The sequence below is a fragment of the Castor canadensis genome, chromosome 10, assembly GCF_047511655.1.
Source record: "Castor canadensis chromosome 10, mCasCan1.hap1v2, whole genome shotgun sequence".
NCBI lineage: Eukaryota > Metazoa > Chordata > Mammalia > Rodentia > Castoridae > Castor > Castor canadensis.
The window spans coordinates 65688429-65712576 of record NC_133395.1 but is presented as its reverse complement, the minus strand read 5'-3'; the positions used below and the strand labels follow the sequence as shown (position 1 = coordinate 65712576).

At 37.6% G+C, this 24148-nt stretch overlaps 1 long non-coding RNA gene across 1 annotated transcript in view; it reads right to left on the bottom strand.

Moving 5' to 3' along the window:
- LOC141411473 (uncharacterized) overlaps positions 1-24148 on the bottom strand; it is a 77330-nt gene that overhangs the window by 6410 nt on the left and 46772 nt on the right. The window contains exon 2 of the long non-coding RNA XR_012436255.1: positions 16744-16894. This is a non-coding gene — a long non-coding RNA (uncharacterized lncRNA). The remainder of the gene's footprint in view (positions 1-16743; positions 16895-24148) is intronic.

Genomic DNA, 24148 nt, shown 5'->3' with positions numbered 1-24148 from the left:
TTGCTATCTCATATTCTCTCTAGATTAAGCTTACATGATTGGCTTCCCCTCCATAGGCCTTCAATAAATATTTTTGTAATTGAATTGATTTGAAATTCAGTTTTATTGATCACTTATTAGATATTTCCAATTTCACATTTTTTCCATTGATTGGTAGCAGTATTTGTCAGCTTCTATGGCCTAATTTTGAGCTCAAGAAATCTGACTCTTATAGTTTCATCCTAAACAAACATTTATTTAAAAAAGAAATGGAGCCAAGGTCAAGTTATAGGTTTAGCTAGAATGATGTAAGGAAAGATTTAGTGTGATAATTCAGCACACAGTCCAGTTTCAGATTTCATTTCTGGACATGAGCCTAGGAAACAAAAGATTCCCCTGAGTGCCCCTCTTTATACTAAGAGACTATTCCCAGCCAACCTATGAATCAGTGTCAGGGAGGAGAGCTAAAGAATAGGCATTTATGATGAGCCCCACCCACAGACACACACACCCCTCCATCTTTGCTACCTCCCAGGTGACTTTTATGCAAGTGAAGTTCCAGAGCCATTGCTAATAACCTTCCCTGGCAACATAATCAGTCCTTATTTCCCAGTCTTTTCCTGGGAGGTCTAATCCAACACACTTTATTGAACTGAGAGATTCAGTTCATAAAGTGAAATCAAATAAGCAATAAATATATAAAAGTGCCAGCAATGACTTAGACATGAAACTAATTATAAAGAGTTTGAATTTCTAGTAGTTTTAGTCTAAAAAACTGCAGTTTTTCTGGGAAAACTAGATATGCACATATAGAAGACTGAAAATAGGTCCCAGACTCTCACTTGTACTAATATCAACTCAAAGTGAATCAAAGACCTGAATTTTGAAACTACTACAGGAAAAAATAGGGATTACAATGGAGGCATAGGCAATAACTTCCTTAACAGAACCCCAATAGCTCAGAAAGTAAGAAAAGGAATTGACAAATGGGACTTCATGAAACCAAAAAGCTTCTGCACAGAAAAGGAAACAGTCACTAGACTGAAGAGACAGCCTACAGAATGAGAGAAAAATCTTTGCCAGTTATACACCTGACAAGGGATTAATAACCAGAATATATAGGAAGCTCAAAAATCTAAACTACCAAGGTATCACTGACCTAATGTAGAAATGGACAAATGAATTAAACAGACAATTCTCAAAGGTAGAAGTGAAAATGGCCAATAAATTCATGAAGAAATGTTCAACATCCCTAGCCACAAAGGAAACTCAAGTCAAAACCACCTTGGCTGGCAACGTGGCTCTACCACTGGTGAGCACCTGCCTAACAAATGTGAGACCCTGAATTCAAACCCAGTACTATCAAGAAAAAAAAACTGCATTAAGTTTTCACCTCACACTAGACTAGCTATTATTAATAACACAAAAAACAACAAATATTGATGAGGATGCAAGGAAAAAGGAACACTTACACACTGTTGGTGGGGATATAAATTAGTGCAATTGCTATGGAAAGCAGTATGGAGATTCCTCAAAAAGCTAAACACAGAACTGCCATACAATCCAGCCATACCACTCCTGGGTGTATTACCAAAGAAATGTAAATCAGGATACAATAGGCACCTGCACACCATGTTTATTGCAGCATCATTCACAATAGATAGCCCATGGAGACAGTCCAGATGCCCTACAACTGATGAATGGATTAAGAAAATGTTGTATATATACACAATGGAGTATTATTCAGTCATAAGGAATAATGAAATTATAGCATTTGCAGGGAAATGGATGGAACTGGAGATCTTTTTAATAGTGGAAACTTTCTTTTTTATATAATTGTATTAGCATATAAAAGTTGTATTGTGGGATACATTGTTCTATTAACATACATGCTTATAATATATCTTAGTTGGATTTACCCACTGCATTTTTCTCCTTCTTCTCTTTCTCCCCTTCTTAGAACAGTTTCAACAGGTTTCATTCTTCTTTTTATATATGGATTCAAAATACATCCACCATATACACCCTCATTACCTCTTTTCCTTGTGCCCATCCATCTCCCACTAGTATGCCTCCCCAGAAAAGACCTATTTTTCCTTGCTGCCCTTCATTTTTTAAAAATTATGTATATATTGGTAGTCCAGGGGGATTTTGCCTTGGTACTTCAGGCCTGTATATATCATGCTTTAATCAAATTAACTCCCCCACTTTACTTACTCATTTTCTATCACCAGGCTCTCCTCATATTCAACAACTTACAGTACAGTGCATTGTATTATATTCATATATACATGGGTTATTTCAATATTTTTCATTCTCTAGTATTTTTTTACCTTCTCCTGCCTCCTGTAGTCCCCTCAGACAGACTCACTAATACAATTTTATTGTCTCTCTCACAATATATGTATATATATACATACACACATATATATGATCATATAAGTTTCTATTTATATATTTAAATTATTATAAGTCTAGCTTCCGCATATAAAGAAAAACATGCAAACTCTGAGGGTTTTTTTTTTGTTATTGTTTGGTTTTTTTGGTTTTTTTTTTTTTTTTTTGAGCCTGGCTTACTTTACTTAACATGAAGCTCTCCAGTTCCATCCATTACCTGCAAACAACATAATTGCATTCTTCTTTATCACTTAATAAAACTCCAATGTATATACAAAACATTTTCTTAAGCCATTAATCAGTTGTGGGACATCTGGGCTATTTCCAAAACTTGTCTGTTGTAAATAGTGATGCAATAAACATGGGTGTGCAAGTGGCTTTATTTTATCCTGGAGTACATTCCTTCAGATATAGGCTAGGAATAGTATCACTGGGATTGTATGGTAGTTCTATTTTTAGTTTTTTGAGGGGCACCCATATTGCTTTCCATATCAGTTGCACTAATTTACATTCCCACCAATGGGAACTGAAGATCTTGATGTTAAGAGAAGTAAGCCAGGTTCAGAAAGACAAAGTTTGCATGTTTTCCCTCATATGTGGAAAATAGATCCAAAAGATAAACATATACATAAATACTGTGTATATATACAGTCCTAATATTCGGACTGTCTGAGGGGACCAGGGGCAGAAGGGAGAGAAAAAGAGAATGATAGAGTGAATAATATTGAAAAACATTGCATCTGTGTGTCAAGGTGGCATAACAAAACTCATTGAAAGCTATAAAATAATAGGGGAAAAGGGTAAGGGAGAGTAGTAGAAGGTATAAATCTGATTGAAATACAGTATCTTCACAGGTGAAATACCATGGTAAAAACCCCTTTAAACAATGAATACACAGTTAAAAAAATAAGGACAGGAATGTAAAATGGTCCTATTAGGGGGTGTTTATTAGTGAGAGAGGAGGGGGAATGGAGAGGATGGGGGCATGAATATGGTTGATATATTTTACATACATGTATGAAAATAGAATAATGAGAAGATGGTGACTAGAGTGCAGAAGCAGACAGTGTGAGCCTGTAAATCAAAAATCTTGCCGAGATGCTGGAGCCACTCTTGGCAGAAAAAATGCACCAAGAAGAATCAAAACTTAAATACCCTGAACCACCAGCCCATACAAAGCTTCTCCATGCCACGTTACACTAAGAAAATAGGAGGGCTCCCATGCTGCCAGACACTGGCTCACAAACCTGCTTGGGAGATATCCAGCAGACCAACAGCAGGATGGCTGGTGGGCTACAGAGCTGATCTCCAGAACCTGAGGACAAACCACACCTCACTGAGGGAGGAGCTGACTAAGCAACTGCCTCTAAAAGACAGGAAAAAAAAAACTTGCAAGTTTTCCCAACCACCTGGTGAGACTAAGAGAGAGCTTCTGCTTAAATACCAACAGCAAGACTGGAGGCTAAAAGAGTAACACCAGAACTACTAAGATTGAAATTCTATTGTTCCTGAACCTGGAATTTTTTTGTTTGTTTGTTTGTTTTGTTCCCTGTTTGTTTGTCCACATCTCCCTATTGATTTCTTTGGTTATCTTTTTTTTCTTTCTTTCTTTGATTTGTTAATTTTACTATTGTGAGTTAGCTAATACTTAATTACACACAGAACAGGAACAGAAACAGCATACATACACTAACCTAAAACCCAACACACCCACAAAACAAAATTAAACCAAGGGAAAGAAAACAGGTGACTGAAACCACCAGTAGCCTATCAAGAACATAGTTACACAGTACCAAGTGGAACAATGGGCATACAAAAAAGGGATGGAAACCATTCTCCCCCCAAAAATAAATTAATACAAGATTCAGAGGGAAATGAAGAAAACAGATACCCAGTTCCAGACTCCAACAAAACAAAGATAAACTATGCCAAATAACCCAAAAAAAGCCCACAAGAACACTCTGAAAGAAGAAATCCTGCAAGTAATCACCGAGAATTTCATGGAGATGTTACTAGACATGGTCAACCAAAACATACAAGAGGCACTCAAGAAATTTCAAGACAACAAAAACAAAAAATATGAGAAGACATAGAAACAAATAAATGAACTCATTAGAGCCCTAAATAAACACCAAAGTGAAACAGAGAACACTATAAATAGAGAGATAAATGAATTAAAGATGAAAATAGACAATATTAAAGAGGAAGTGACCCATGATACGGAAAACCTCAGAAAAAAAGAATGAAACAGAAATACAAGACACAATGGAAGGGCACTCCAGCAGACTAGAACAAGCAGAAGACAGAATCTCAGAACTTGAAGATGAAATGGAAATTAAAGGAAAAACTGAAGAGCTATTAGTCAAAAAACTCCAGACCTGTGAAAGGAATATGCAAGAACTTACTGACTCCATCAAAAGACCAAACCTGAGCATCATGGGCATTGAATAAGGAGAAGAGTTGCAAGCAAAAGTAATTCGAAACATATTCAACAAAATGATAACAGAAAATTTCCCAAATCTAGAGAAAACTATGCCCATTCAGGTACAGGAAGTCTCCAGAACACCAAACAGAATGACCAAAATAGAACTACCCCATGACATATCATCATTAAAACAACAAGCACAAGGAATAGAGAAAGAATATTGAAGGCTGTAAGAGATCAAACACAAATAACATACAAAGGTAAACCCATCAAAATCACAGCAGATTTTTCAATGGAAACCTTAAAAGCAAGAAGAGCAAGGAATGAGGTATACCAGGCACTGAATGAAAATAACTTCAACCCTAGGATACTCTACCCAGTGAAACTATCATTCAAAACAGATGGAGCAATAAAAGCCTTCCATGATAAGCTAAAACTAAAACAATTTATGACCAGTAGGCCAAAACTACAAAAGATTCTTTGAGGAATTCTGCACACAGAAAATGAAAGCAAAGGAAAACCATGAAAGGACAGGCAATATCAAACCACAGGAGAAGAAAAGACAAGGAATCAGAGAGTAACACTGATTCAGCTACACACAATCAAACTCTTAAACAACAAAAACAACTAAATGATAAGAATCACCACATACCTGTCAATACTAACACTGAATGTTAATGGATTTAACTTCCCCATCAAAAGAAACTATTTGGCAAACTGGATTAAAAAGGAAGATCCAACAATCTGTTGCTTACAGGAGACCCATCTCATCAACAGAAACAAGCACTGGCTTAGGGTGAAAGACTGTAAGAAGATTGACCAAGCCAATGGTCCCTGAAAACAGGCAGGAGTAGCAACTTATCTTGGACAAAGTAGACTTCAAACTTACATTGATCAAACGAGATAAAGAAGGACACTCCATACTAATAAAAGGGGAAATACACCAAAAGGAAGTAACAATTATCAACCTATATGCACCCAACATCAATGCACCCAATTGCATCAAACATATTCTGAAGGACATGAATACATGGTAGTGGGAGACTTTAATACCCTTCTATCACCAATAGATAGGTCATCTAAACAAAAAATTAATAAAGAAATTCTAGAACTAAATCACACCATAGATCAAATAGACCTAACTGATGTCTACAGAATATTTCATCCAACTTCTGCACAATGTACATTCTTCTCAGCAGCCCATGGAACCTTCTCCAAAACTGGTCATATCTTAGGATACAAAGCAAACCTCAGCAAATATAAGAAAATAGAAATAATCCCATGCATTCTATCTGATCACAATGCATTAAAACTAGAACTCAACAACAAAAACAACAGTAGAAAGCATGCAAGCAATTGGAAGCTGAACAACACATTGCTCAATGATCAATGGGTCATTGATGAAATAAAATAAGAAATTAAAAGGTTCTTGGAAGCTAATGAACATGAAAACCCAACCTACTGGAACCTATGGGACACAGCAAAGGCAGTCCTAAGAGGAAAGTTTATAGCCATGAGTGCATATATTAAAAGGACAGAAAGATCTCAAATCAATGACCTGATGCTACATCTCAAACTCCTGGAAATACAAGAAGGAGAAAAACCCAAAACAAACAGAAGGAGAGAAATGAGAGCTGAAATTTATGAAATAGAGATAGAAAAAAAAAAAAAACCACAAAGAATCAACAAAAGAAAAAGCTGGTTCTTTGAAAAAATAAAAAAGATAGATAGACCCCTGGCAAACCTGACTAAAATGAGGAGAGAAAAAACCCAAATCAGCAAAATCAGAAATGCAAAAGGAGAGATAACAACAAATACCACAGAAATCCAGGAAATCATCAGAGCCTACTTTGAGAACCTATATTCTAATATATTTGAACATCGTGAATAAACGGACAAATTTCTAGATACTTATGACCATCCAAAATTGAACCAAGAGGATATTAGAATGAATATATGACTAGATCTATAACACAAAATGAAATTGAAGCAGCAATAAAGAGTCTCCCATCAGACCTGACCAAAATAGAATTACCTCATGGCATATTATCATTAAAACAACAAGTTCAGAGACTCAAGAAAGAATATTGAAGGCTGTAAGAGAAAAAACAAATAACATACAAAGGTAAACCCATCAAAATCACAGCATACTTCTCAATAGAAACATTAAAAGCAAGAAGAGCTTGGGGTGAGGTCTTCTGGGCACTGAATGAAAATAACTTCAACCCCAGGATACTCTACCCAGCAAAACTATCATTCAAAATAGATGGAGCAATAAAAGTCTTCTATGATAAGCAGAAACTAAAACAATATATGATCACAAAGCCACCACTACAAAAGATTCTTCAAGGAATTTTGCACACAGAAAGTGAAACCCAGCATAACCACAAAAGGGCAGGCAGCACCAAACTACAGGAAAAGAAAAAGCAAGAAAGTAGAGAGCAGCAACATCGATTTAGGTACACACAATCAAACCTTCAAACAACTGAGACAACTAAATGACAGGAATCAAGACATACTTACCAGTACTAGCACCTTAATGTTAAATGACTTAATTCCCCCATCAAAAGGCACTGTATGACAAACTGGATTAAAAAGGAAGATCCAACAATTTGTTGCTTACAGGAGACCCATCTTACCGATAGAAATAAGCTTAGGCTTAGAATGAAAGGCTGGAAGAAGATTGACCAAGCCAATGGCCCCTGAAAACAGGCAGGAGTAGCAATGCTTATCTCTGACAAAGTAGACTTCAAACCTACATTGATCAAATGAGATAAAGAAGGACATTCCATACTAATATAAGGGGAAATAGACGAAAAGGAAATAACAATTATCAACCTATATGCACCCAATGTCAACACACCCAATTTCATCAAACATACCCTGAAGAACCTAAAAGCATATATTAACTCCAACACAGTGGTCATGGGAAACTTTAACACCCCACTATCATCAATAGATATGTCATCCAAACAAAAAATCAATAAAGAAATCCTAAATCTAAAATATACCATAGATCAAATGGACCTAGTTGATGTCTATAGAATATTTCATCCAACTTCTACACAATATACATTCTTCTCAGCAGCTCATGGAACCTTCTCCAAAGTAGGTCATATCATAGGGCACAAAGCAAGCCTCAGCAAATATAAGAAAATAGAAACTATACCATGCATTTTATCTGATCACAATGCAATAAAACTAGAACTCAACAACAAAAATAAAGACAAAAAACATGCAACAGCTGGAAACTGAATAATTCATTGCTTAATGAAAAATGGGTCATTGATGAAATAAAAGAGGAAATTAAAAAGTTCCTGGAAGTCAACAAAAATGAAAACACAACCTACTGGAACCTATGGGACACAGCAAAGGCAGTCATGAGAGGAAAGTTTATAGCCATGAGTGCATATATTAAAAAGACTAAAGATCTCAAATCAATGACCTAATGATACATCTCAAACTCCTAGAAAAACAAGAACAAGCAAATCCCAAAACAAGTAGAAAGAGAGAAATAATAAAAATAAGGGCTGAAATCAATGAAATAGAAACCAAAAAAAAAACATACAAAGAATTAGTGAAACAAAAAGTTAGTTCTTTGAAAAAACAAAAAAGATAGATAGACCCCTGGCAAACCTGACTCAAATGAGGAGAGAAAAAACCCAAATTTTAAAATCAGGAAGGCAAAAGGGGAGATAATACCAAACACCGTGGAAGTCTAAGAAATCATCAGCGACTACTTTGAGAACCTATATTCAAATAAATTTGAAAATCTTGAAGAAATGGACAGATTTATAGATACTTACAATCATCCAAAACTGAACCAAGAGGACATTAATCACTTGAATAGATCTATATCACAAAATGAAATTGAAGCAGCAATCAAGAGTCTCCCTAAAAAGAAAAGTCCAGGACCTGATGGATTCTCTGCTGAATTCTATCAGACCTTTAAAGAAGAAATAATAGCAATGCTCCTTAAACTGTTCCACGAAATAGAAAGGGAAGGAAAACTGCCTAACACATTTTATGAAGCCAGTATTACACTTATCCCAAAACCATGCAAAGACACCTCCAAAAAGGAGAACTATAGGCCAATCTCCTTAATGAACATTGATGCAAAAATCCTCAATAAAACATAGGCAAACCGAATTCGACAACACATCAAAAAGATTATTCACCACAACCAAGTAGGCTTCATCCCAGGAATGCAGGGGTGGTTCAACATATGCAAATCTATAAATGTAATACAGCACATTAATAGAAGCAAAGACAAAAACCACTTGATCATCTCAATAGATGCAGAAAGCCTTTGATAAGATCCAACACCATTTCATGATAAAAGCTCTAAGAAAACTAGGAATAGAAGGAAAGTAATTCAACATTATAAAATCTATATATGACAAACCTACAGCCAGCATTATACTTAACAGTGAAAAAATGAAACCATTCCCTCTTAAATCAGGAAAGAGACAAGGATGCCCACTATCTCCACTCCTATTCAACATAGTACTGGAATGCCTAGCCAGAGCAATTAGGCAAGAGGAAGGAATAAGAGGAATACAACTAGGTAAAGAAACTGTCAAAATATCCCTATTTGCAGACGATATGATCCTATACCTTAAATTCCCAAAAAAACTCTACTCAAAAGCTCCTAGACACCATCAACAGTTTTAGCAATGTAGCAGGATATAAAATCAAAATAGAAAAATCATTAGCATTTCTATACACTAATAATGAACAAACTGAGAAAGAATATATGAAAACAATTCCATTTACAATAGCCTCAAAAAAAATCAAATACCTAGGAGTAAAATTAACAAAGGATGTGAATGACCTCTATAAGGAGAACTATAAACTTCTGAAGAAAGAGATTGAGGAAGACTATAGAAAGTGGAGATCTCCCATGCTCATGGATTGGTAGAATCAACATAGTAAAAATGTCTATACTCCCAAAAGTAATCAACATGCTTAATGCAATCCCCATCAAAATCCCAATGAGATTCATCAAAGAGATTGAAAAGTCTACCTTTAAATTTATATGGAAACAAAAGAGGCCACGAATAGCCAAGGCAATACTCAGTAAAAAGAACAATTCTGGAGGTATCACAATACCCGACTTCAAACTACATTACAAAGCAATTACAATAGCAATGCAAACAGCATGGTACTGGCACAAAAACAGACATGAAGACCAGTGGAACAGAATAGAGGACCCAGATATGAAGTTATCCAACTATAACCAACTTGTCTTTGACAAAGGCACTAAAAATATATGATGGAGAAAAGACAGCCTCTTCAACAAAAACTGCTGGGATAACTGGTTAGCAGTCTGCAAAAAACTGAAAGTAGATCTATGTTTATCACCTTATACCAATATTAACTCAAAATGGATCGAGGATCTTAGTATCAGACCAAAACTCTAAAGTTGGTACAGGAAAGAGTAGGAAATACGTTGGAACTAATAGGTATAGGCAAGAACTTTCTCAATGGAACCCCAGCAGCACAGCAACTAAGAGATAGCATAGATAAATGGGACTTCATAAAACTAAAAAGCTTCTGCTCAACAAAAGAAATGGTCTCTAAACTGAAGAGAACACCCACAGAGTGGGAGAAAATATTTGCCAGCTACACATCAGACAAAGGACTGATAACCAGAATATTTAGGGAACTCAAAAAATTAAATTCTCCCAAAATTAATGAACCAATAAAGAAATGGGCAAGTGAACTAAACAGAACTTTCTCAAAAGAAGAAATTCAAATGGCCAAAAAACACATGAAAAAATGCTCACCATCCCTAGCAATAAAGGAAATGCAAATTAAAACCATACTAAGATTCCATCTCACCCCTGTCAGAATAGCCGTCATTAGCAACACCACCAACAACAGGTGTTGGCGAGGATGTGGGGAAAAAGGAACCCTCTGTTGGTGGGAATGTAAACTAGTACAACCACTCTGGAAAAAAATTTGGAGGCTACTTAAAAATCTAAACATAGATCTATCATATGATCCAGCAATACCACTCTTGGTGATATACCCAAAAGACTGTGACACAGGTTACTCCAGAGGCACCTGCACACCATGTTTATTGCAGCACTATTCACAATAGCCAAGTTATGGAAACAGTCAAGATGCCCCACTACCAACGAATGGATTAAGAAAATGTTTTTATACACAATGGAATTTTGTGCAGCCGTGAAGAAGAATGAAATATTATCATTTGCAGGTAAATGGGTGGAACTGGAGAACATCATTCTGAGTGAGATTAGCCTGGCCCAAAAGACCAAAAATCGTATGTTCTCCCTCATATGTGGACATTAGATCAAGGGCAAACACAACAAGGAGATTGAACTTTGATCACATGATAAAGCAAGAGCACATAAGGGAGGTCTGAGGATAGGTAAGACACCCAAAACACTAGATACATTTGTTGCCCTCAATGCAGAGAAACTAATGCAAATACTTTAAAGTGACTGAGGCCAATAGGAGAAGGGGACCAGGAACTAGAGGAAAGGTTAGCTCCAGAAGAATTAACCTAGAAGGTAACACACATACACAGGAAAGCAATGCGAGTCAACTCCCTGTATAGCTATCCTTATCTCACTAACAAAAACCCTTGTTCCTTCCTATTATTGCTTATACTCTCTCTCCAACAAAATTAGAGATAAGGGCAAAATAGTTTCTGCCTGGCATCGCAGGGGTAGGGGGGAGAGGGAGGAGGTGGGGTGGTTAAGGGAGGGGGCAGGGGGAAGGGGAGAGAAATGACCCAAACATTGTATGCACATGTGAAATAAAAATAAAATAAATAAATAAATATTAAAAAAAAGAGTCTCCCATCAGGACCTGATGGATTCTCTGCTGAATTCTATCAGACCTTTAAAGAAGACCTAATACCAATGCTCCTTAAACTGTTCCACGAAATAGAAAGGGAAGGAACTCCCTTTCCTAACTCATTTTATGAAACCAGTATTACACTCATCCCTAAACCAGACAAAGACACCTCCAAAAAAGGAGAACTATAGGCCAAACTCCTTAATGAACATCAATGCAAAAATCCCCAATAAAATAATGACAAATCAAATCCAACAACACATCAGAAAGATCATTCACCATGAACAAGTCGGCTTCATCCCAGGGATGCAGGGATGGTTCAACATATGCAAATCTATAAATGTAATACAGCACATTAATAGAAGCAAAGACAAAACCACTTAAAAATCTCAATAGGTGAAGAAAAATCCTTCGATAAGATCCAACACCACTTCATGATAAAAGCTCTAAGAAAACTAGGAACAGAAGGAAAGTACCTCAACATTGTAAAGGCTATATATGACAAACCTATAGCCAATATCATACTTAATAGAGAAAAACTGAAACCATTTCCCCTAAAAATCAGGAACGAGACAAGGGTGCCCACTCTCCCCACTCCTATTCAACATAGTCCTGGAATTCCTAGCCAGAGCAATTAGGCAAGAAGAAGAAATAAAAGGAATACAAATAGATAAAGAAACTGACCCTATATCTTAAAGACCCAAAAAACTCTACTGAAAAACTGCTAGACACCATAAACAGCTACAGTAAGGTGGCAGGATACAAAATCAACTTACAAAAATCATTAGCTTTTCTATACACCAATAATGAACAAACTGAGAAAGAATACATGGAAACAATTCCATTTACAATAGCCTCAAAAAAAAAAATCAAATACCTAGGAGTAAACTTAACAAAGGATGTGAATGATCTCTACATGGAGAACTACAAACCCCTAAAGAAAGAGATCGAAGAAGACTACAGAAGGTGGAAAGAGCTCCTGTGCTCATGGATAGGTATAATCAATATGATAAAAATGGCTATACTACCAAAAGCAATCTACATGATTAATGCAATTCCCATCAAAAACCCAATGACATTCATCACAGAGATTGAAAAATCTAACTTAAAGTTCATTTGAAAACACAAGACACTGTGAATGGCCAGGGCAATACTCAGCACAAAGAGCAATGCTGGAGGTAACACAACACCTGACTTCAAACTATATTACACAGCCATAGCAATAAAAACAGCATGGTACTGGCACAAAAACAGACATGCAGACCAGTGGAACAGAATAGAGGACCCGGTATGAATCCACACAACTATACCCACCTTATTCTTGACAAAGACACCAAAAACATATGATGGAGAAAAGACAGCCTCGTCAACAAATGTTGCTGGGAAAAGTGGTTATCTGGCTGCAAAACACTGAAACTAGATCCATGTTCATCACCCTGTACTAGTATCAACTCAAAATGGATCAGGACCTTAATATCAGACCCAAAACTCTAAAGTTGGTACAGGAAAGATCAAGGAATACTCTGGAAGTAATAGGTATAAGCATGGACTTCCTCAATTGAACACCAGCAGCTCAGTAACTAAGAGAAAGGATGGACAAATGGACTTCATAAAACTAAAAAGCTTCTGCACAACAAAAGAAATGGTCTCTAAACTGAAGAGAACACCCACAGAGTGGGAGAAAATATTTGCCAGCTATACATTAGACAAGGGACTGATAACCAGAATATACAGGAAATTTAAGAAACTAAAATCAATGAACCAATTAAGAAATGGGCAAGTGAACTAAACAGAACTTTCTCAAAAGAAGAAATTCAAATGGCCAAAAAACACATGAAAAATGCTCACCATTTCTAGCTGTAAAGGAAATGCAAATCAAAACCACATTAAGATTCTACCTCACCCCTGTTAGAATAGCCATCATCAAAAACACCACCAACAACATATGTTGGTGAGGATGTGGAAAAAGGAACCTTGGTACACTGCTGATGGAAATGCAAGCTAGTGCAACCACTCTAGAAAAATTTTGGAGGCTTCTTAAAAATCTAAACATAGACCTGCCATATGATCCAGCAATCCCACTCCTGGGGATATACCCAAAGTAATGTGACTCAGGTTACTCCAGAGGCACCTGCACACCCATGTTTATTGCAGCACTATTCACAATAGCCAAGTTATGGAAACAACCAAGATGCCCCATGACTGATGAATGGATTAAGAAAATGTGGTATTTATACACAATGGAGTTTACTCAGCCATGAAAAAGAATGAAATCTTATCATTCGCAAGAAAATGGATGGAAATGGAGAACATCATTCTGAGCAAGGTTAGCCAGGCTCAGAAGACCAAAAATCGTATGTTCTCCCTCATAAGCAGTCTTTAGATCTAGGGCAAATACAGCAATGTGGTTGGACTTGGGTTATGACAAGGGGAGAATACATACGGGAGGTATGGGGATAGGTAGGAAACCAAAAACATGAAATTGTTTGATGTCCCCACTACAGAGGAACTAATACAGAAACCTTAAAGTGACAGAGGTCAATATGGGAAGGTGATCAGGAACTAGTGAAAAGGTCAGGTAGAGATGAATCAATTTGGGTTGTAACACACTTGTGCATGGAAGCAATGCTAGGAATCTCTGTATAGCTATCCTTATCTCAACTAGCAAAAATGCATTGTGTTTCTTATTATTGCTTATGTCTTCTCATCAACAAAACTGGAGAAAAGAGCAGAACAGGTTCTGCCTGGAAGCGAGGGGGTGTGTGTGCCTGGAAGCGAGGGGGGGTGGTAAGGGGGAGAGGGAGAGGGTGGGGACAGGGGGGAGAAATGTCCTAAAGAATGTATGTGCATATGAATAAGTGAATAATAAATAAATAAATAAGAAAATAGAACAATGAACCTGTTGATATCATTTTCATGGGGGGAGGGAATAAGGGAGAATGATGGCAGGAATGTGTATAGCTAAAGTACATTGTAACCATATATGGAAATGTCACAATGACACCCCACTGTACAACTAATATATGCTAATAAAAATGTTAAATAGAAAGAAAGCTCAAAAAAACACTTCTTTTCATATCCTGTTTCCTTTACCTGTGAAATGGAAAGTATAGAGGAATAAATGAAATACCCTGGAGTCATTCTCAAAAAAAACCAAAACATAGTCATAAGCCAAAGAATTTTCTGTAATTAATTATGCAGTTCCAGGTAGACAGTACTATTTTAAAGTCACAATCCTGATTTCCTAGCATATTCTTCAATCTTAGTAGTTAACAGTAACTGCTGGGAGTAACTTAACTATAATTTTGAACATCTGCCTTTACAAGAAAGATGGCAAATGTCACCATAAGCTACAAATGGTTATTATTATCCCAAATCCTATCATTATTGCAAACTTGTGTGCTATGGATTAAATCATGCCCACAAAATTGAAAATCGGAATACAGAAAAGTGCAAACACTTAAAACACATACATTACAACTTTATGTTGCAGGTAAAAAGAAAGCAGGTAATCCTAAAATGGTTCTCATTTGTCATATATTTAATAGCACTAGTGTGTGACAAAAGGACTGGATGGTTAGGGTTTGGTGAATAGAATAACAATAATTAATTATAACACCAAGTGTTACTCCTACATGCTCTAACTATACTAGAACTTTAGTCTTCACAATAATCCTTCAAAGAAAATATCATTCTAAAACAGGTGAAGAAATAGTTAAACAATTACATAAGGTCACATGGATGGACTGGCAAGAGTAGCTCAAGTGGTAGAGCACCTGCCTAGAAAGTGTAAGGCCCAGAGATCAAACCATAGTACTGCAAAAAAAAAATTTTTTTTAAATCACATGGTTACTTAAGGACAACATGGATTTCTGAATCCAGGACCCTCTGACCTTGGAGTTCACGCTCTTTTCCTTTAGACTGTAAACTACATGAGAGCAGATATAATGCTTGTTTTTATTTCCTGTTCTATTTCCAGGGCCTTGAATAGAATGTGGTATACAATAGAGGTCAATAAATAAAGGAATGGCAGCACACTGTCCAGATCAAAAATTTTATTCTTGACGGGTGCTGGTGGCTCATGCCTGTAATCCTAGCTACTCAGGAGGCAGAGATTAGGAGGATCTCAGTTTGAAGCCAGCCCAGGCAATAGTTATTGAGACCCTATCTCAAAAAAACGGCTGGTGGAGTGGGTCAAAATGTAGGCCCTGAATTCAAACCCCAGTAATGCAAAAAAAAAAAGGACACTCAGAGTGAAACTTGCCAGATCTACACAGTCAATGAGTGACAGAGCTGAGGTCTGATCCCCAGAATCCTCCTTTGTCATTTAATACTGGCTCAACAAAGAGAAGGTCCTGTGACCTTGGCAAGCTCCAGTTCAATGTAGTTCTGAGGGACAGAGATGCTACTGGGAACAATGAATGGCAAGTCTAGCCCCACCACCATGAGGAATAAAAGCTCTTTGGGACTAGACAGGATTTGGAGAAGTTAAAGGGAGGACCTGGCATTGGAAGTCATGACTTTGTACTAGAAGCGATACACAAAACATGGGATTCTAGCAGCTCTTGTTAAGAGTAGAGGAGAGGGAGGGGGCGAAGTGGGTGGTAAGGGAGGGGGTGGGGGCAGGGGGGAGAAATGAACCAAGCCTTGTATGCACATATGAATAATAAAAGAAAAAGAAAAAAAAAAGGCAGAGAGACACTGACCATTTTAAATCTCAAAAATAAAAAAATAAATAAAATAAATAAAAAAAAAAAGAGTAGAAGAAATGCGTGATTGATTCTGGGTTTGCGTCCTTCTAGAGATTATCAGAAGACAAGATAGAGATTCCATCTTGGGCGTGTAGGCTAAAGAAGGAGGCTGCAGAGTTGGGGACAGGGAACTCTAAAGACAGCAAGTGTGGGGGCAAAGGAACCATAGACCTGCCTGAGGTGAAAAGCAGGCATCTAAGGAAGAAAAGGAAAGATCTAGAAGCTTGCTGTTAGAGAGTAGGATGGCTGTCCAGATAGCATTTTTATAAGGTATCCTAGAAGCAAATAAACATAGCTGAAGTTAGTTAAATGAATTGATTTTTTTTAAAAAAATCATTATATTTTGGAGAGAAAGATACAAACCTTAGGCTGCAACTCAATATTCATGGTTACCTGAACGACCATTTTCATGGACTCTTTAAAGCTCTGATAAAAGATCATTAAACAGTTCTAAATTCCTCCAGGTAACAGATTGCTTTCTCTGAATCACTCCATTTTTGTTGCTGTTGTTATTCTAAAATGGGAGGAGGAAAATAGTTAAAATTAGCCACCTTGTTATAATGCATTTGCTGAAACCAATTAGTAATTATTTTTTAACATAAGCAGTTGGTGTGAGAGTGGCAATAATATATTTACAACATAAACTTAGCATCATTAATGAGACTGCCAGTTCTATAGGGAAACAAGACTGTCAGAAACTATTCCCTTTATGACCAAGATGGGCACAATTTAAAAACTTTTAAGAAATGCCCAATGTATGGCATCTTATATATTTGAAGAGCAATATGTATACAGTTTTTCAGGACTTTCCATGTAAGAATCTGACCACTTTTATTCTAACAGTTAAAGCCTGAATCTTTTAAACACCTATCAATATAAGGGTATGCCTTTTTTTTTTCACAATAAATTATGGAAACTCCCTGATTCCTGGTAATAAATGTATCTTTTTTAAACTAATTCCTAAGCAGTCTAATATTAGCCTTTTTCCTTCTAAATTCCCATATTTGGATTCAGAGTGAGACTTTCTTTTCACTTCTCATTTAATCAATGCTGGCGCCAAACCCCCTCTGTCAGCTTGATATTCCGCTCAGGTCTGACCTAATTCTACTCAGGCAATTCTACTTTTTGGTCAAAAATAGTTAAGAGTAAAGAGAAAGATGTGGGAGAGAGGGAGGTACCAAGTCTTTCTTGTGTTAGGCTGCATTAGAGCAGCAGCCTAATAAATTTAGGTATGGTCAGCCCTTGTTATCTACACGTGATTGGTTCCAGGAACCCCATGAATACACAAATCAGCAATTTCAAGTCCCTTATATAAAACAGCATAGTGTTTGCATTTAACCTCCACACATGGTCCCGCACACCTTAAGTCATCTCTAGATGTTTTCTAGTAACTTATACAATGTGAATGCTACATAAGTACTTGTATTGCTTAGGGATTAATGACAAGGGAAAAAATGTACATGTTTAGTGCAGACACATTTTTTCCCAAATATCTTCCACTTGCAGCTGGTTGAATTCACAGATGTGGAGCCCACAGATATAAGGGACTGTTTTTATAACATGCCATGCACAGTTCAAAGCATTGCTATAGTTCACACTGCCCTGTGATTGAGTTGAATTCAAGCCCCTCATCCTCTTCCCCAGCAGTGCAGGGGAACCTCCTCTAGCAGAGTGGGGGTGACAAGGTATAGCACCTGGAGTAGTTGGTGGCACCTAGTCTTTGTGCATAGACACTAGGACAACTGGTGCTACTCATGAGGTGATGGTGGGCTTTCTGCCCTAGCTACTGTTACAGTGATTTGTTTCTGTTGCTCTGTTGTCACCTGTGTGTCACACTGTAGCAACACTCTAGCATGTTTGAGTAAACAGAAGGCTGTTCATGCAGTATCTTCCAACTGACCTCCTCACCATGACATCAGGATGCGTTATGAGTTAAAATGTTCATAATTGAGCTCAGACTGAGGAAAATAGTTTAATGTTTTCTTCTACTTTCTAATTCTTTTGTTTCAGAACTCTATTCCTGAGAATGGCCCCAAAGCATGACTTTGAGTTGCTAGAGATTACCATCTAAGCCTTAAGTCTCTTCTCCCCACCTTTCTTGGTAAAATACTCTCATTTTTCCCTCCAAAATACAAAGCACTAAAGTTTGTGTTTCCCAGATTCCCTCAGGCTAGGTAGGGACCTGTAACTAGACTCTGACAAGTAAGATGACATAAGCTTAATGATTTTGTGGCCCTTCAAGAATATTCTTTAAAGTAAGGTAACTTAAGTTGGAGTATACTCTTCTTCATTCTTCTTCTACTTTTCTCCCTAATACATTGGCACTCTTGAATCACTCACCTACCCTATTATTTGGGTCTTGTTATTTTGTATTCTAGCTTTTTTGCTTTGATATCTTGTGTTCTTCTTCAGTGAAAATACATCCAATGCAACTTAAAGCCAGGAACTAACTTTAAGCAATGCGTGTGTGTGTGTATACACATTGGGGATAAGGATGATTATTACAAAAGTAGAAGAAGAAATAATCTCTGACACAAATAAGCATGTGATTGATGAGGATAAAACTTACTTGGCAGAAATAATAATAGAACATATATAAGACACACACAGAGATACATATGTAGATACACAGATGGGTTGATAGAGATGTGTTTCAATCTAGTCTCAAGATAGGTATCTTTCACTGGATTGTAATTGTCACTTCCCTTCATTTTCCAGTCACGTGAACTGTCTGTGAAGCTGTTCACGTGTGCAGCACTAATCAGAAAGGAAAAGCAGGGAAAGGTTCTCGTCCTTTACAGCTATAAAAAATCATAAATGCTCTGCTCTCAACTCCCTCCTTAGACAGGGCTCCTCCATAACCAGGAGCTAATGGAATTAGAGCCAGAAAGATTGTCGTCTTTCTTCTATGTTGGCCAGCTCATCTCTTGCTTAACAGGGGATACTGAGCAAGATATCAAGGTGACACCCTAAGATATAAAGGAAATCATATGAAGATTCATTAAATATAACTTTTTTTTTTTGGCAGTACTGGGGATTGAACTCAGGACAATTTACCATATAAAAGCCAATCCTGGTAGTAGTTAGTACAATAATATTTCCAGAGATATGGAATCTAATAGAAAATGTTTCAAAATTATGTCCATATAAAAAGACTGGTATTTATAATACATGTAATTTATCACACAAATAATGATAAATACACAAGTGTTCATCTCCATTGTTCAACACATGGGTCCTGCTTTAAATTGATCATTGATCATTTAAATAATCATGGTATATTCATGATCATTGGAAGGGGGAGTGATTTGGAGAATGCAACCTGGTAAACAGTCTTTTGAAGCACTTTCACTATTCTGTTACAAGCATGCCTAAGTGTTACCAAGACACCAGTTACCTACCAAACATTCTGGCTTCCCTCCTACCATACGGAGCTGTGGCTTCCCTTGAAGCCGTTGAGAAGTGGTTTCGCTTGTCTCCACGCTGACTAGTCCTAGGTACAGGAACATGGACGGCAGTGGCATGTGCCATGTAGGCCTGGCTCATGGGAACCATTCTATGATCTCTGCCCTCTGGTTGGCATTGAAAGAGCTGAGGCATGAAAGGGTGGCAAAACACAAAATAGACTGAGCCTAGGTCCCTGAGCACCATATAGGAGGCTGGACTCACCTTAGACTGATCTTAAGGAGAAAACTAACCTATGTGTTAAACCAGTGAAATTGTGGGGGAGGGGGTAGCTGTCACCACAGTTAACCTGGGCTTAATTAACATGGTAGGCTGCAGGGCCCACTCAATCTCTTCCTTTCCCCTTCCAGGCCAACATTTTCTTCCACAAGCAGTGATTAACAAGAAGCCTCTTTTCTTGACTTCTTATCTACTTCTTTACTCTCCAAATCTTTCCTCTTTCACTTTTTCCCTATAATGTCTCCTTAGAATTGCCTGTTAATCCATTGGAGATAGAGTGTTGCTTTTCTTCTCACAGAGGTGACTACTGTAAGAGCCACATTCAGGAGTAAAGGAAGTGGGAAGACATTAGGGGCCTCAGGCTCCTGAGGGGCTTTCTCCTCCACTAGCCTGACTTCCCCAGTGCTTCGTTTGTCAACCCCAGTTCTCCCCTAGCTATACTCCAAGGCCTGACTGCCAGTGCTTTGCTGAGATCAGGAGGGAGGCAAGTGTGCAATAGAAGCTTCAGGACTCTTTCTGAAAAGGACAGAGCCAGAGGCTTATTGCATAAAGGGCTCTGGGGACCCACAGGAAACCAAACTCCATTGTGCTCATGAAAACAATGGGTGACAAAGGGCTTGAAGAGGTCTAACTGCAATTCTCTCTCTTCCTGAGATTGCACCACTAAATAACTACCATTTCCATTCTTCCAAGGAGAATCAATCACTGTGTAAACAGTACCAGGCTTTATGTAATATCCCTGGAATTTAGGTCATGGTAATATTCTAGTTCCATTCCATTAATAAGAAACTGGCTTAAGAAACACCATCCCATGTTGTTTTTTTCTGCATTCTCAGGAACTCAGGCTCAGAATTCAGAGTGGGCTAAATCCATTCTGAAGTGTGCACGTGACATGAGTACATAAGTGAAGGTGTATGTGGGTATGTTCCTAGCCACTTCAACACCAAGTGGTCTAGTCTAGTACCTGAAACTGCATCTTGGAACAAGATGTTCCTCAACAACCCAGTCCCAGTGTGTGAAGACCAGTCCCAAGGTGCCATAACCAAAGAAAAAGGCAGACATATCCAGAACTGCACAGAGTGTAACTTAATGGGAACTTACTGATGGAAGCATGGTCTTAGGAAGCAGTAAGGCCTGTTGGATCCCTGAAACCTGGATCAGAAAGAGGGGTATGTTGTGGCTTAGAACTAAAGTGATTTCATCTAAGGTGGACTGTATCTGGTTTACCTTAAGCTACTACCAAAGAGTCAGGCCTAACCCTAGAGCCAGGGTCTGGTTGTAAAACTCCACATAAAACTCTTAACAGTTTTGTCTGTTTGCTGGGAAACCATGCAGAAAAAAACAGCTAGGGTTATTCTGGGACAATCATTATGGCTATGACTCAAGATAAATGCAGTCATGTCAAGTGAACCCATACAGTTATGAATTTCTAGAAGGATTTAATGTGAAGGGTAACATGTTCTTGTTTGGAAACTGCTATTTCACAACTAGAGCAAGATTGTGCTTCCATGGCGTATGTGTGGATCCTGCCTCAAACACTTACCTGATATACAACTTTGGAAGTAGCACTTAAAGCTCCCCATGCTTCTGTTTCCTCTTCTGAAATATGGGGATTATAATGATACTTCACAAGGTTATACAAGGACAACGTGAGTTACAAACCTCTTAATGTAGTACTGTAATAACAACCCTCAGTTTATATTAGCTGATATGATAAATAATTATAAAAAGAAGATTGAATTGCCTACCAAATTTAGGTCATGGAAATATTCTATAGTAATATACAGTATTACTATATTCATCATGACGGAGTTCTAAGGTCCTCTCCATTTTAAATAATCTATGAATCCCTGCCAGAGAATCTTCTGACCTAGATAAATGTGATGTTCATTTACCTGGCTCTCTGAGTTCTTGTCCATGTTAAATGAATGATACTTGTAAGTGTCTTGGCCTACACCTCTGCTCCTGCCTCATGCTGAAGAAAAGACCTCCCTTGTGGGCAGGTATGACCATACTCACCCTGTTAGAAATGCCTCAGTTGCTCTTCTGCTCTGACACAATGAAAACATCCATGTGGTCTAGTTGGACCAGGCCTACAGCTCGGCCTTACCTGTTCCAAGGATCCTTGACCTCATGTCCAAGTCACTGACCACTCCATCAGTCCTGTGGTGTGCCTGTCTGTGTGTTTACTCTTCCCTTGGGCTTGAATGCCTACTCCATCCCCACTCATATCCACCTACTAGAATGCTTTAATATCATTAGGATTTCTGCTATCAGGACTTCCTTTATACTAGCCCTACCCTCAAGTGGAATGACCCTCCCTCTTTTCTTCACAGGATCCCTCTGCATCTGTCATGGCACTCATAACCCTTCACAGCACTGTTTGGATAGCTAGTTCTTGTTTCTTATTTTTTTTTGTATCCCCAGTGCCTGGAATAGAATTTAACATTCTTCAGCTTGCACCAATAAGAACTGCCAAATTTACAGTTTGACCTAGACTGGGTGCTTAGTAAATATTTGCTGAGTTCACGAATGGATGAATGAGTGAACAAACCTTCACTCTGGACAGGCCTAGTAACTGTCAAGGCTTAAATGACCCAGGACTTCACAAACACTGTTCTATCTGCTTGAATATATGTTATTCCTTTTTTCATTGTCCAGTCAAATTTTGTTAAAATTTTAAATTATATCTATAGGTCATTTTTTACAACAAAATAATAGAGATAGTTCAGAATATTATTCTCAGGCAAACAGAAGCTTTGAAAACTTGTGTAAAGCAATCTCAAAGAGTTTAAAAGGCTCTTTCTCTCCTACTGAACTAGTTTGAAACACTATAAGAATTATTAACAAATTCAGTGTTGTATTCAATCAGCATATTATCTGGGAGCCAAATAATTTTCTTATGCCCTGATGTCACTTCCTGACCCAGCCATTATTCTACTACAAGTGATGATGTGGTGACAAAATTGGTTCTAAGTACAATGAACAAGCATAGAACAAACAATACATATGAGGTGTTTCGCACCATCACAGAATGTTCCAAATCATCCATTTCTGACCACTGCTTCAGGGAATCTTCTTTAATCAAGGAAGCAAATGTTAAACATAAGAAAGGCACCTCAGGTATGGACCATCATGCTGTGACCAGCTTTGCATTGCAGAGAAGCCTCCTAAGATGAGACCTGACTAGCTAGACAAGAGCCAAGCAGCCACATCTCTTCTCTGATAATAAGCACCAGGGACCTTAATCACCAGTGGACTGTATGAATTAACAAGTACAAATTTAGTTCCAATAGTGAGTGATGCCATGTCAATCTATACAGTCAGTGTTGCCAGACTTAAAGATTTTTAAAAGCAAAGCTAGAAATGTGGATCTCTATTTTAAATATACTGGATTTTGAAACACTTCATCATCCAAAACATAACTGAAGGCCAGGTCTGACCTCAGGGAACCAGAAACCATAATCTATGATGCCTTTTAAGACAACTTACTCAAAAAATGAAAGGGGAGTCTTATGGTCAGAACATTCAAAGAAAACTCTAAATTAAATACTTATCATTCCTGCAAATATTCTGACACATGTTGGAACACATGTCCCAGTTTTTAATTTGGAAAATACAGCTTTGATATTTCTAATTACCATTTTGAATCTCCTTAGATGTTAGTAGTAGTCCCAAAAGTTTGAGAATGAAAGACAAAATAGGCCTAAATATTAAAGGGAGAAAAGCAGCATGATCTAGACAGTGTGTGTATTTTAGTGAAAGAGGAATGTTATAAACTCTCATTTTCATTCACTTGCTCATGTCTCTCAAAATTTCAATGCTTTGACTGTGTTGTTAAGAAATTATGTGAGTCATTCACAGAGGTCTAGTCCACGATGAGGACAGTACATCATTACATAATTACTATTCCTTTCTCAAAGTTTTGGTCCAACATCAGTAAAACTTGGCTGAAAGTCCTCCAATGCACTATCCAACAGATGGCATGACTAACTTCTCAGAGATGCACACATACCGCACACAGGTATACACCTTCCTTGTGACAGAACACACAGTTCTGCTCTGGTGTTAGAAGCATAGTGAA